At 38.4% G+C, this 10,258-nt stretch overlaps 1 non-coding gene across 1 annotated transcript; it reads left to right on the top strand.

Moving 5' to 3' along the window:
- The first annotated feature begins 280 nt into the window (after positions 1-280).
- Positions 281-391, top strand: LOC148695068 (small nucleolar RNA R71). The gene has a single exon (XR_015966101.1). It is a non-coding gene; the product is annotated as a small nucleolar RNA R71 (small nucleolar RNA).
- Positions 392-10,258: the final 9,867 nt, after the last annotated feature.

Raw genomic sequence — 10,258 nt, 5'->3', positions numbered from 1 at the left:
ACTTCATTTGCTTTTGGCACCATGTTGAGCACGGATTCAAGCTTCCTTTCTAGGTTAGCTACCTGCAACAAAAGCTCATGATTAGAACTTGTTTCATAGACTCCAACTTTCTTACCCCTTAAATCTTTGTGTTGAGCATTAGACCCCCAACATCTCATAAATGTTATATGACTCTTGAGCATTCTTTTTCTTCAATGCTCCACCTGCTGCATTATCAACAGTTGATTGACAAGTTTGGGTTAGTCCATCATAGAAAATTTGCATTTGTAAGTGAAAAGGTAACCCATGGTGTGGACATTGGATCAAGAGGCCTTTAAAACGCTCCCAACACTCATTGAAAGGTTCTCCATCATCTTGTTTGAAGTTGAAGATTTGTCCCCTTAATGTGGCTGTCTTTTGAGTGGAAAAGAACTTCTCCAAGAACTTCTTAGCCACGACATCCCATGTAGTGAGGGAACCTGGTGTTAGAGTCATCAACCAACTCTTGGCCGTATCTTTCAAGGTGTAAGGGAACACCCTCATCCTCAAATTTGCTTCACTTACTCCCTGCAAAGGTAAACCACTCACAACATTGTAAAACTCTTTAATATGAGCTAAAGGGTCTTCATTAGGTAAGCCATAAAATGAAGGAAACATATGGAAATGTGAAGATTTGAGATCATAGTTTCTAGCTTCTGTGGGCAGCAAGATGCATGAAGGTGAATTTGGTATGATTGGTTGAGCAAAGTCCTCCAAAGCTCGAAGTTCATCTTCGTTGCCCGCCATCTCTTCCTCTCTTTCCCAATCAAATTTCTCAGATCCTTTACTTGTTGAACTAGGTGAAGTCCCTTCCTCTTCCTCACGGCTAAAGGGTGAACTTGATGGCACAAAATTGTCCAAAGTGTGGCCCTTCAGCCGTTCAATTCTTTGGCCTAACTCAACAAGTCTATTTGACATATACTACCTGAAATAAAATACACAAGTGTGAATGAAAATCAACTAGCAAACAACAATGAAATGAATAAAAATAAACTTAAAAACGTTTGAAAGGACTCAAGGGACTCAAAACAGATTCATAAGACTCAAAACAAGCTAAAAACTCTCAAAACTGCCTAATAACACAAACTGGGCAGTTTTGACACTAAACTCAATTTTGGACGAAAATTAGGTTTGAGCTTGACTCAAAATGCTTCAAAACACAAGATAAGACAGATTCTAAGCCTAAAACTTAACAAAATATGGGGAGAAATTGTATTTGGACGAAATGCAATTAAATGGACAGATTATAACGAAAGCAGATTGTAAAGCAAATTGATGTAAACCAATGGATAATGGAATGGCTAAGGGATTCTTTTCCACACATGAAATGTATGCAACTTAAATCAACTTCCAGTTATCAATTTGACAAGTTATGAACCTTGACACTAATCAAAATAGCAAACAAGCAAACAAGCAATTACAAGGGACTGAAATCAGTCCCCGGCAACGGCGCCATTTTTGTTGATGTATATTTCCTTCCTAATGCTAGAATATATTTAGTATAATGGCACAAGCAAGGGTGTCGAATCCGCAGGGACTAATTGGGCCTATGTAACTACTTGTTTTGCAAGAACTCTAAGAAATGAATCAAACTAAACAAACTAGGCAGATTTGGAAATGAATCAAACTAGTCTAAATAGACAGATTTGTTGTTGTAACTTGAAAGCATGAGAAAATGAAGTAAACACAAATAAATGAATCAACAACTAATGTAATAGGATAGTATCAATGGAAATGAAGCTAGGGATTCGGTTTCACCATTGCTCAACTAAGTCCATGTTTGTCAAGTTAGTTTGTACTCATTCATCTACCTATTTCTTGAGTTTGTTTCACTTGGATATGATCAACCATATGATGTGTGGATTTGATCAAATGTCTCTAATCATGAACCTAATTGTGATGTGCAACTTTGGTTCATAATCAAGATTATGTAATGTACAAGAAACTTTCATAAAACCAAAGGGAATAACTCGGCAGGATGTGTGCTAAACACTCCCTTCATTCATTCACATATCTACCAAGATTATGCATGATGTGTGTTCTAATCTTGGCTACACAACTTTGTGGTTAATTCAAATGATGATCAAACATTAAAATCAACACACTAAGTCACCATTAAAACAGAAAATGAAACAAGAAATAGATGGACAAACTGAGCATTCTAACTTAATTACATGGCAAACTTTGCAAGGTTACATCGAATCCCTAGAGGAAGATTAGTTACACTTCATGTTTACAAAGGTTTAACATAACAATAAATAACATGAGTGAACATAAGATTAAGAAGGAGAAACCCTTGAAGCAAAACTGATGTTGAAGTCCTTGAAGAGTTCCTTGGTGTTGCTTCTCCAAATGTGGTGCGGATGAAGGTAGAATGGCTTGGTTGAATGGTTTCTGCCCTTGGGACAGAAAATGGACAGAGAATGGAGTGAAATGAGAGAGGTTATGGGTGTGTAATGGACTGGTTGAAGAAGAAAACTTGCGGAACCCCCCTTGCATGAAGTGAGACTTGTTTTATAGAAAAGAATGTGTCTCCAACATTCAGATTGGATCTGGAATATGTTTAATTCAGATGGCAGTGCATAAGTCAGCTGGAATGATGGGTTTCTGAGGTAGTGGACGCATGGCATGGACAAGATCTGCAACAAGTGTTAATGTATTCAAAGAAGCATGTGCCCTTGCTGCAACAAGTGAGTGGAACCTGCAAAGGTGGATTGGAGCACCAGAAATTGTTTGTACAAATCTGGAAATGGGAATAAAGCACACGGCATGAACAAGGAATGAGTGATTTTCTGGAATAATGGGTGAATAACAAAAGGGAAATGTGCAAGCATGTGGATTTCTGCAAAGATGAAGTATGAGGAAGGTAATGGAATGCACGGAATGAATGTTAGCATGCATGTGACTGCATGCTTGGTGTTTAGAAGTGTATAATCTGACTTGCCATCATATGGGAGTGCACGGCCAGGTTGTGATCATGGTGAAAATGTGGCTGAGTAGATTAAGTAATGGAAGTGGATGGTTTTGGCGCACAAGAGAGATGGACAAGTAGTGGACTGCACGGCCAAGGTTGTGAACATGCATGTGAATGCATGTTTTGGTGTTGGAACCACATAGATGACTTCAATGTTTTTGCCTTGTTTAAAATCACCCAATCTGGCCGAATTGCATCTCTTAACACTTCACATCTTTTCTGGAATGTTTTTACTTCATTTGCTTTCCCTTTGATCCAAATTCACATTGGCTGCACACTAACACCAAATAATGTAAAATGCAACTAGTTTAATCCAAAATAATCACAAAAACGCCAATTAAGGAAGATATAAATGCATGCAAAATGATGACTTATCAGGACCGTTGGAGAATGATTTGAATTGTCGCATGCATCATCCAATTCAATAACATAAGGAAATCTGATGGTTAATTAGTGCATCACGATTAACTTGGGGTGTTGAGCATCATAGTTAGAGAAAAGCATTTGGAAAGTCGATTCATATACAAATATGTCATTTGTGGAGAATGGACCTCTAACTAATCCATCCATCATCTTGTTTTCAAAATTCGTTTTACAATCTGCCTAGTTCTATACTTTGTTTTGTTATTTCAATTTTCGTCAAATCAAAACCCTCGTTTACTTTCTTGTTCTATATTGTTTAGAATCTGTTTAATTTGTGTTTTAAAGTGTTTTGAATCAAACCATAACCTTAAATTCGTCCAAAATTGTGTTAAGGTCAGAAACTGCCTATTTAGTGTTTTTAGGCAGTTTTGAGTCTTTTGAACCTGTTTTGAGTCCTTTGAGTCTTTGTGAACATTTTTAACTTTGTTTTTATGTTTTTGAGTCAGTTTAGAGGTTTTAGCAAGCCCTCCTAATTCCCGGTCTAGAACGATCCCTACTTGCATCCTTACTACAATTTGACAACAAGAGGGTTAATTTGTGTGCTTAACTATTTTCGCATCAAATTTTGGCGCCGTTGCCGGGGATTAGCAACTTTGCTAATCCCTCGTTATTTCTTTTTATTTTATTTTTCGTTTGTTTTCTATGTTGGTTACTGATTTGTTTATTTCATTGTTTTTAGGTACTAGTGTATGACTCGAAGTTCCCAACCTGTTCATAAGAATATTTTGGACTTTGACGACGATTTTGAGCGGACCTTGAGGAAGCAAAAGACTCAACAAAACCCTAACCCACCGGCTTCTAGCTCTACATCCGAGTTTGACGAAGGAGGTGAGGAAGGAGAGGCTACGGCACAGTTTGTGGAGGAAGTACAAACCATGGCCGTGGAAAATCAAACCATCAAAGAGCTCTCTGCCTCAGGTATGGATAATGCCGTTCCTTTATGCATACAATACCCCACGGCAGCTCAAGGTAAGACGGACGAATTTGAACTTAAGTCTAGTTTATTACATCATATTCCTAAATTCCATGGGCTGTCCATGGAAGATCCTAACAAACATCTTAAGGAATTTGAAGTAGTTTGCTCAAGTATGACACCCATTAACGTGGATGGGAGTATTATGAAGATGAAGGCCTTTCCATTCTCCCTTGTGGACAAGGCCAAAGATTGGTTGTTTGAATTGGCCCCCGGAACTGTCAATTCTTGGGAAAGTATGAAACGTGCATTCTTAGAGAAATTCTTTCCCACTGCAAAGATCATTCTCTTGAGGAAACGAATTAGTGGCATCCAACAAAATCAAGGTGAGTCGTTTCCTTCTTATTATGAACGTTTTAAATCACTTGTTGCTTCATGTCCACAGCATCAAATGAAGGAGGAGCTGCTCATTCAATATTTCTACGAGGGACTCCTTCCCATGGAACGTCAAATGCTAGATGCCTCGGCGGGTGGTGCATTAGTGGACAAGACTCCGGTGGATGCCAAAATTCTAATTGCAAACCGAGCACACAATGCTCAACAATATGAAGGTGTTGGACAAAGAGAAGGGCCACGGCAACAAAGTGTAAATCAGGTAAGTGCAATTTCTGACATTCAATCACAATTGGCTAATCTTACTTCTCTTGTGTCTCAGGTTGTCAAGGGGTCAAAACCACAAGAAAACCAAGTGTGTGGAGTGTGTTCAATGCAAAGGCATCCATCCGAGACATGCCCTCAGTTGATAGAGAATGGAGGATGGGAATCTGCCAATTCCATTAGTTTCCAAGGCCAAAACCAACCCAAATATGATCCGTACTCCAACACCTACAACCCCGGGTAGAGAGATCACCCTAATTTTAAGTGGAGAGAGCCCCAACAATCTGCACAACAAAGGGGATTTCAAAAAAATCCCCCTGGGTTTCCACGGCCATACCAATCCAACCAACCATCATCGTCCCAAAACAACTCAGGTTCGTCTTTTGATAATTCTCAAGTTATTCAATTGCTAACTACATTGGCGCAGGGGTAAGAAAAACAAGCAAAGGACATGCACAATTACGCCAATGAGGTGCAAAATCAAGCTCGAGAGGTGACGGAGTTGAAGAGACAAGTGGGAAAAATGGCTGAATTCATGGGGCAATTTAGTAGAGAACAAGGTAAGTTACCAAGTTCAACGCAGGTGAATCCGAAAGGTGGATTCGAATCTGTAAAAGCCATAAGTTTGCGAAGTGGGAAGCAAGTTGGATCTGACCACGGACCATCCAAACCACGTTCCAATGAGGAGGAAGAGTTGAGAATCGAAGAAGAGGAACAAAGCCTACCCACGGCAAAGGTAGAAACACCTTTGCCGCAGGCCTTGAATGATTTTAGGACCTCAAATCGGTCCATTAAAGGTAAAAACGTGTCAAGTTCAGTTCCCACTAATGTTTTTCCTCCAAATGTGCCTTTTCCTAGCAGGTTCATGCAAACAAAGAAAGAGGAAGCAGAAAAGGACATTCTCGAGACGTTTCGGAAAGTTCAAGTCAATATCCCTCTTTTGGATGCAATCAAGCAAGTCCCGAGGTACGCCAAGTTCTTGAAGGAACTTTGCACTAATAAGAGGAAGATTTCAACCAAGGAGGTTGTAAAAGTAGGTGAAAACGTCTCAGCCATCTTGCAAAGGAAACTGCCCCCTAAATGCAAGGATCCGGGTAGTTTTACAATTCCATGTGTCATTGGTAACACTCGTTTTGAATCTGCCATGTTAGATTTAGGTGCATCAATAAACGTCATGCCATATTCAATTTATGCATCTATGAATCTAGGAGCATTGAAAAACGATGGTGTTATTATATAATTGGCCGATAGATCTAATGTTTATCCCAAGGGAGTCCTTGAGGATGTTTTAGTGCAGGTCAATCATCTCATCTTCCCTACAGATTTTTATGTCTTAGACATGGAGGATTCGAGCCATGCTCCCTCATTGCCAATCTTGCTAGGCCGTCCGTTCATGAAAACAGCCCAAACAAAGATTGATGTGGTCAAGGGAGCACTAACAATGGAGTTTGGTGGTGATATAATTAAATTCAATGTTTATGACTCTATTAAGAATCCTAACGATAGTCATTCTTGTTTTGTCATAGATGTGCATAAGGACATAGGGCCGAAATGATCCACACTTATCACGAATGATGTATTAAGAACCACCATTGGAGAAGAACTTGGAGTGATTGCCCTACAACCACCCAATATGGCCGAAAGTAGCCATGGTGACATTGTTGAGAGGGCTGCCGATTTTGAGCCTTCACCACAATATGTTTGTAAGTCTTCAATCCCAATTTCAATTCCCATTTCAATTAATAGGTTGTTACCTTCTTTGGTGCAGGTGCCCAACCGATTTCAAGGTGGTGGGAACATTTACATGGACTTTCGGAACCAAAACACCACCATTAGGGAGGATCACTACCCCCTCCCATTCATTGAGCCATATTATGAAAGTGTTGAAGGGCATGTTGTGGAAGAGATTCCCTTGCATGCCGTGGGTTCCAACTTGGAGTGAAAGTGTTCTTTGTCCGGCTGTACGACGTTAAAGCAAGCGCTACGTGGGAGGCAACCCATCCATTCAACAAAGGAAGCCCTAGGAATCTCCCAAATTCCATATTTGCGTTCCTCAAACCCTTCTCTTTGTTGATTGTTTCTAATCTGCCATGTTATGTTGTTTAGTTGCTGTTTGCATATTTACTTGTGTTTTGTGTGAATTTATGTTTAAAACATTGAGGACAATGTTTGATTTAAGTGTAGGGGGGTAACTAAGTATATTTGATGCAAATTCGTGGGATTTTATCACCCATAACTTCAAGTGTTGTTCCTTGCTGTTTTAAAGTGTTTTTAAGCTGTTTTGGAGTGTTTTAGTGTGTTTTGTTTTATAGCTCCGAAAATCACATAAAAATTTGAAAAACATGTTTTGAAAAACCTACAAAGAGTGTTTTGAGTTGTTTTTGTGTTTGTGTCTTAGGGTACCTTCCAACACAATGATGAGGATTTGGTTTGTAATTGCATGACTGTTAAAAAGAGTTATAAACATGGAGAAAAGTTTGATTTACTCTTGGTATATGCTTGGTTATGGTTATAATGTATGACTTCACATGCAATCATAAAAGAAAAATACGTTTTTGTAACATGCTTGAAGGAAGGAACTCGAACAAACGCTACAACCTTGTGAGACTTGAGCCTAAACGTTATTTGGAGAGTTAAAATCTGTGCATTATTTTTTTCTAAAGTCGTTGCATGGTCTCATTATTCTTTACTTGGTTACTACTTAGAAGGCGTTTCATCATATAGTTCCAAATGCTAGAACTCATGCCCATTTCATTCGAAGCATGTTATTGATTTGCATAACACATATTCAAGAAGAAGTTGTGTAGTGACCACCACCAAAGCCAAATTGCCGTGTATCCTACCTCATTATATGTTTAAGTTAACCCTGTTGAGCCTTGTTTAGCCTTTATTCTTTGTTAACCCACATTATCCTCACCTAGCCTAGTTTAGGACAGTCCACACCCTTGTTCTTAAAAAGATAGTGAGCATGACTTAAATGGATTCCTTTTGAGTTACATTATGCAAGAAAACGAGTGTGGGGGAGAGAATGTTTGTTCTTAAAGTTTATATGTATGTTTTGAGATTCAAAAGAAAAGAAAAAGTTGTGAAAAACGTATGAAAAAGAAAAACAGAAAAGAAAAGAAAGAAAGAAAGGAAAAAGAGCTTGAAAAGATGTAAGAATGAGTGATTAAGTGTTGAATGTTGAAGAAAGGGTCCAAACCACCAAATTTGGCCCTAAATTGTCTAAATTTCCCCTGTTTGTTAAAAAAGATGAGTTTTCATTCAAAAGTGAATTCTAAGTTGATTCAAATGCTTTGCTCACTATTTCTTTAAGAACCTTTGTTTTCCATATCCCTTCTTTGTTAGCCAAACACCCCAAGCCCCATTACAACCCTTGACTTCAATCTTGAGTGTTATGTGTTTCAATTTGTGGAGTTTGAACTTGGTATGAGCATATGGTGTCATTGGTTCTCGCATCTAAGTAGTAGCATTCCATTCATGAGATCATATCTAAACATGCTTATTAACTCCAAAAATTGCTTTCTTTGTGATACATATATGTGAGTGTTCGTTGTCATGTTTACATCAATCTTCTCACATATAACTAGATTAGGGTGTGTAGTTAGAAAATCTGAGTGAAAATTGAGTGCATATCTGTAAGGAATTGAGCAAATTCTCTAACGCATGTTACTACATTCAAAACATGGTTTTAAATGCTTAATTGTGAACTAGTATGTGGTGACTATGATTAAGAATGTGCTCAAGTGTAAAGAGGACCAAAATATGTGGGGATAATGAATTTTAACATGTCATGTGCATTGGAAATCCCTGAGGCAAATGTTGGAAGGTTTAGGTTGTGTTTTGTTCGTTTTGTTTAGTTTCGTGTTCTTTTGTTGTTTTGTCTTGCTCGAGGACTAGCAAAAGCTAAGTGTGGGGGAATGTGATAGGAGCATATTTAGGCGACTTAGTTGGCTTGTTCTTGTGCATTTACGTTGTTATTTCTTAGTTCTTTAAGTCTTTTAAGCCATTTTCGTATGTTTTCAGGTTCTAAGGGCTAAAGGAGCAAAGAAGTGCATTTTGGAGCCTTTTGGAGCATTTTTGGGCTAAGGATGGATAGCTTGTGCTTGGAGCCAATGTGTTGGACGAAATTGAAGACCAAGTGAGCCTAGAATCAAATGAAGAAGGAGGAATCAAGATTTGGAAACCAGTTTCCATTATGGGGAGTTTCTATTCTTGAAAGGTTTCCAATTGTGCAAGTTTTCAAATAATGTTGGTTGCCTAAATCACATGTTCTAAAAGCCCTAGACATGTCCTAAATTGTGCTGTGAATTACCTTCCTTTTTCTCTCCAAATTCATGGCTTTAAATCCTTTCTCTTTTCTTGCTGCACCTTACCTTCCCTTTATCTCTCAAAATCTGCAAGTTTTGCACTTTCCCTTTCTTTTCCTCCCTTGTGCCGCAAGACTTAGCCTTTTTCCCCTAATTCCTGATTTCAATTACCTATTCTAAAGGGATTTAACTTAATTCCTGATTCTTAGAATTGATTTAGGGAATTAAAACACTTACCTATTTCTTAAAAGCCTTGCCGTGCACCTCCCTGGACGTTCCCTCTTCCTTGCCGTGCAAGGGAGATGTTTCTTTCCTGTTTCCTTGCATTAAAACACTTTCCTTTTGTGTTTTATTGCCTTGCCGCACCTATTCACTACTTTCCCTTAGATTTCTGATTTGATTTCCTATTTCAAAGAGCTTTTGACTTAATTTCTGATTACCTAAATAACCTAGGGTTTTATTTCCTAAAATCCTATTAATAAACCTCCTTGTTACAGCCACAAAACATTCATTCATTCACCATTCACGCCAGAAATTCATCCTCTCCCTCTTACACATCCATACTTCACCATTCTTCATACTTTCTGCCCAAAAACAACCCTTGCCGTCCCCTACATCCATCCCTATCCTAAACACATCATTCTATATCATCCATAATCCCCAAAACTCACCATAACCCCTTGTGCCGCAGCAACTAGGAGAGGAAGGAGGCCTAAAACGTTTCATGCTTGCAGATTGGAGTGTTTTAGGTGTACTTCGTTCTTGTTTTCAATGTTTACTTTGCTATTACTTTCTAAGTTTGCTGTAATCATGAGTGGCTAAACCCCTAATTAGTTAGGGGAAAGTTTGAAGCCATGAACATGTTTGAAATATGAATTGATTTCTTCCAATTGTGATTTGTTAAGTTGTGATTGCAATTCAATTATCTGTTTATTAAAAACTTATTTTTGTATGTTGATTAGG

Source organism: Pyrus communis, chromosome 8 (genome assembly GCF_041283825.1).
Source record: "Pyrus communis isolate YQ-2024b chromosome 8, ASM4128382v1, whole genome shotgun sequence".
NCBI classification, from domain to species: Eukaryota; Viridiplantae; Streptophyta; class Magnoliopsida; order Rosales; family Rosaceae; genus Pyrus; species Pyrus communis.
The sequence above is the reverse complement of the archived record's forward strand: the minus strand, read 5'-3'. Positions and strand labels throughout refer to the sequence as shown.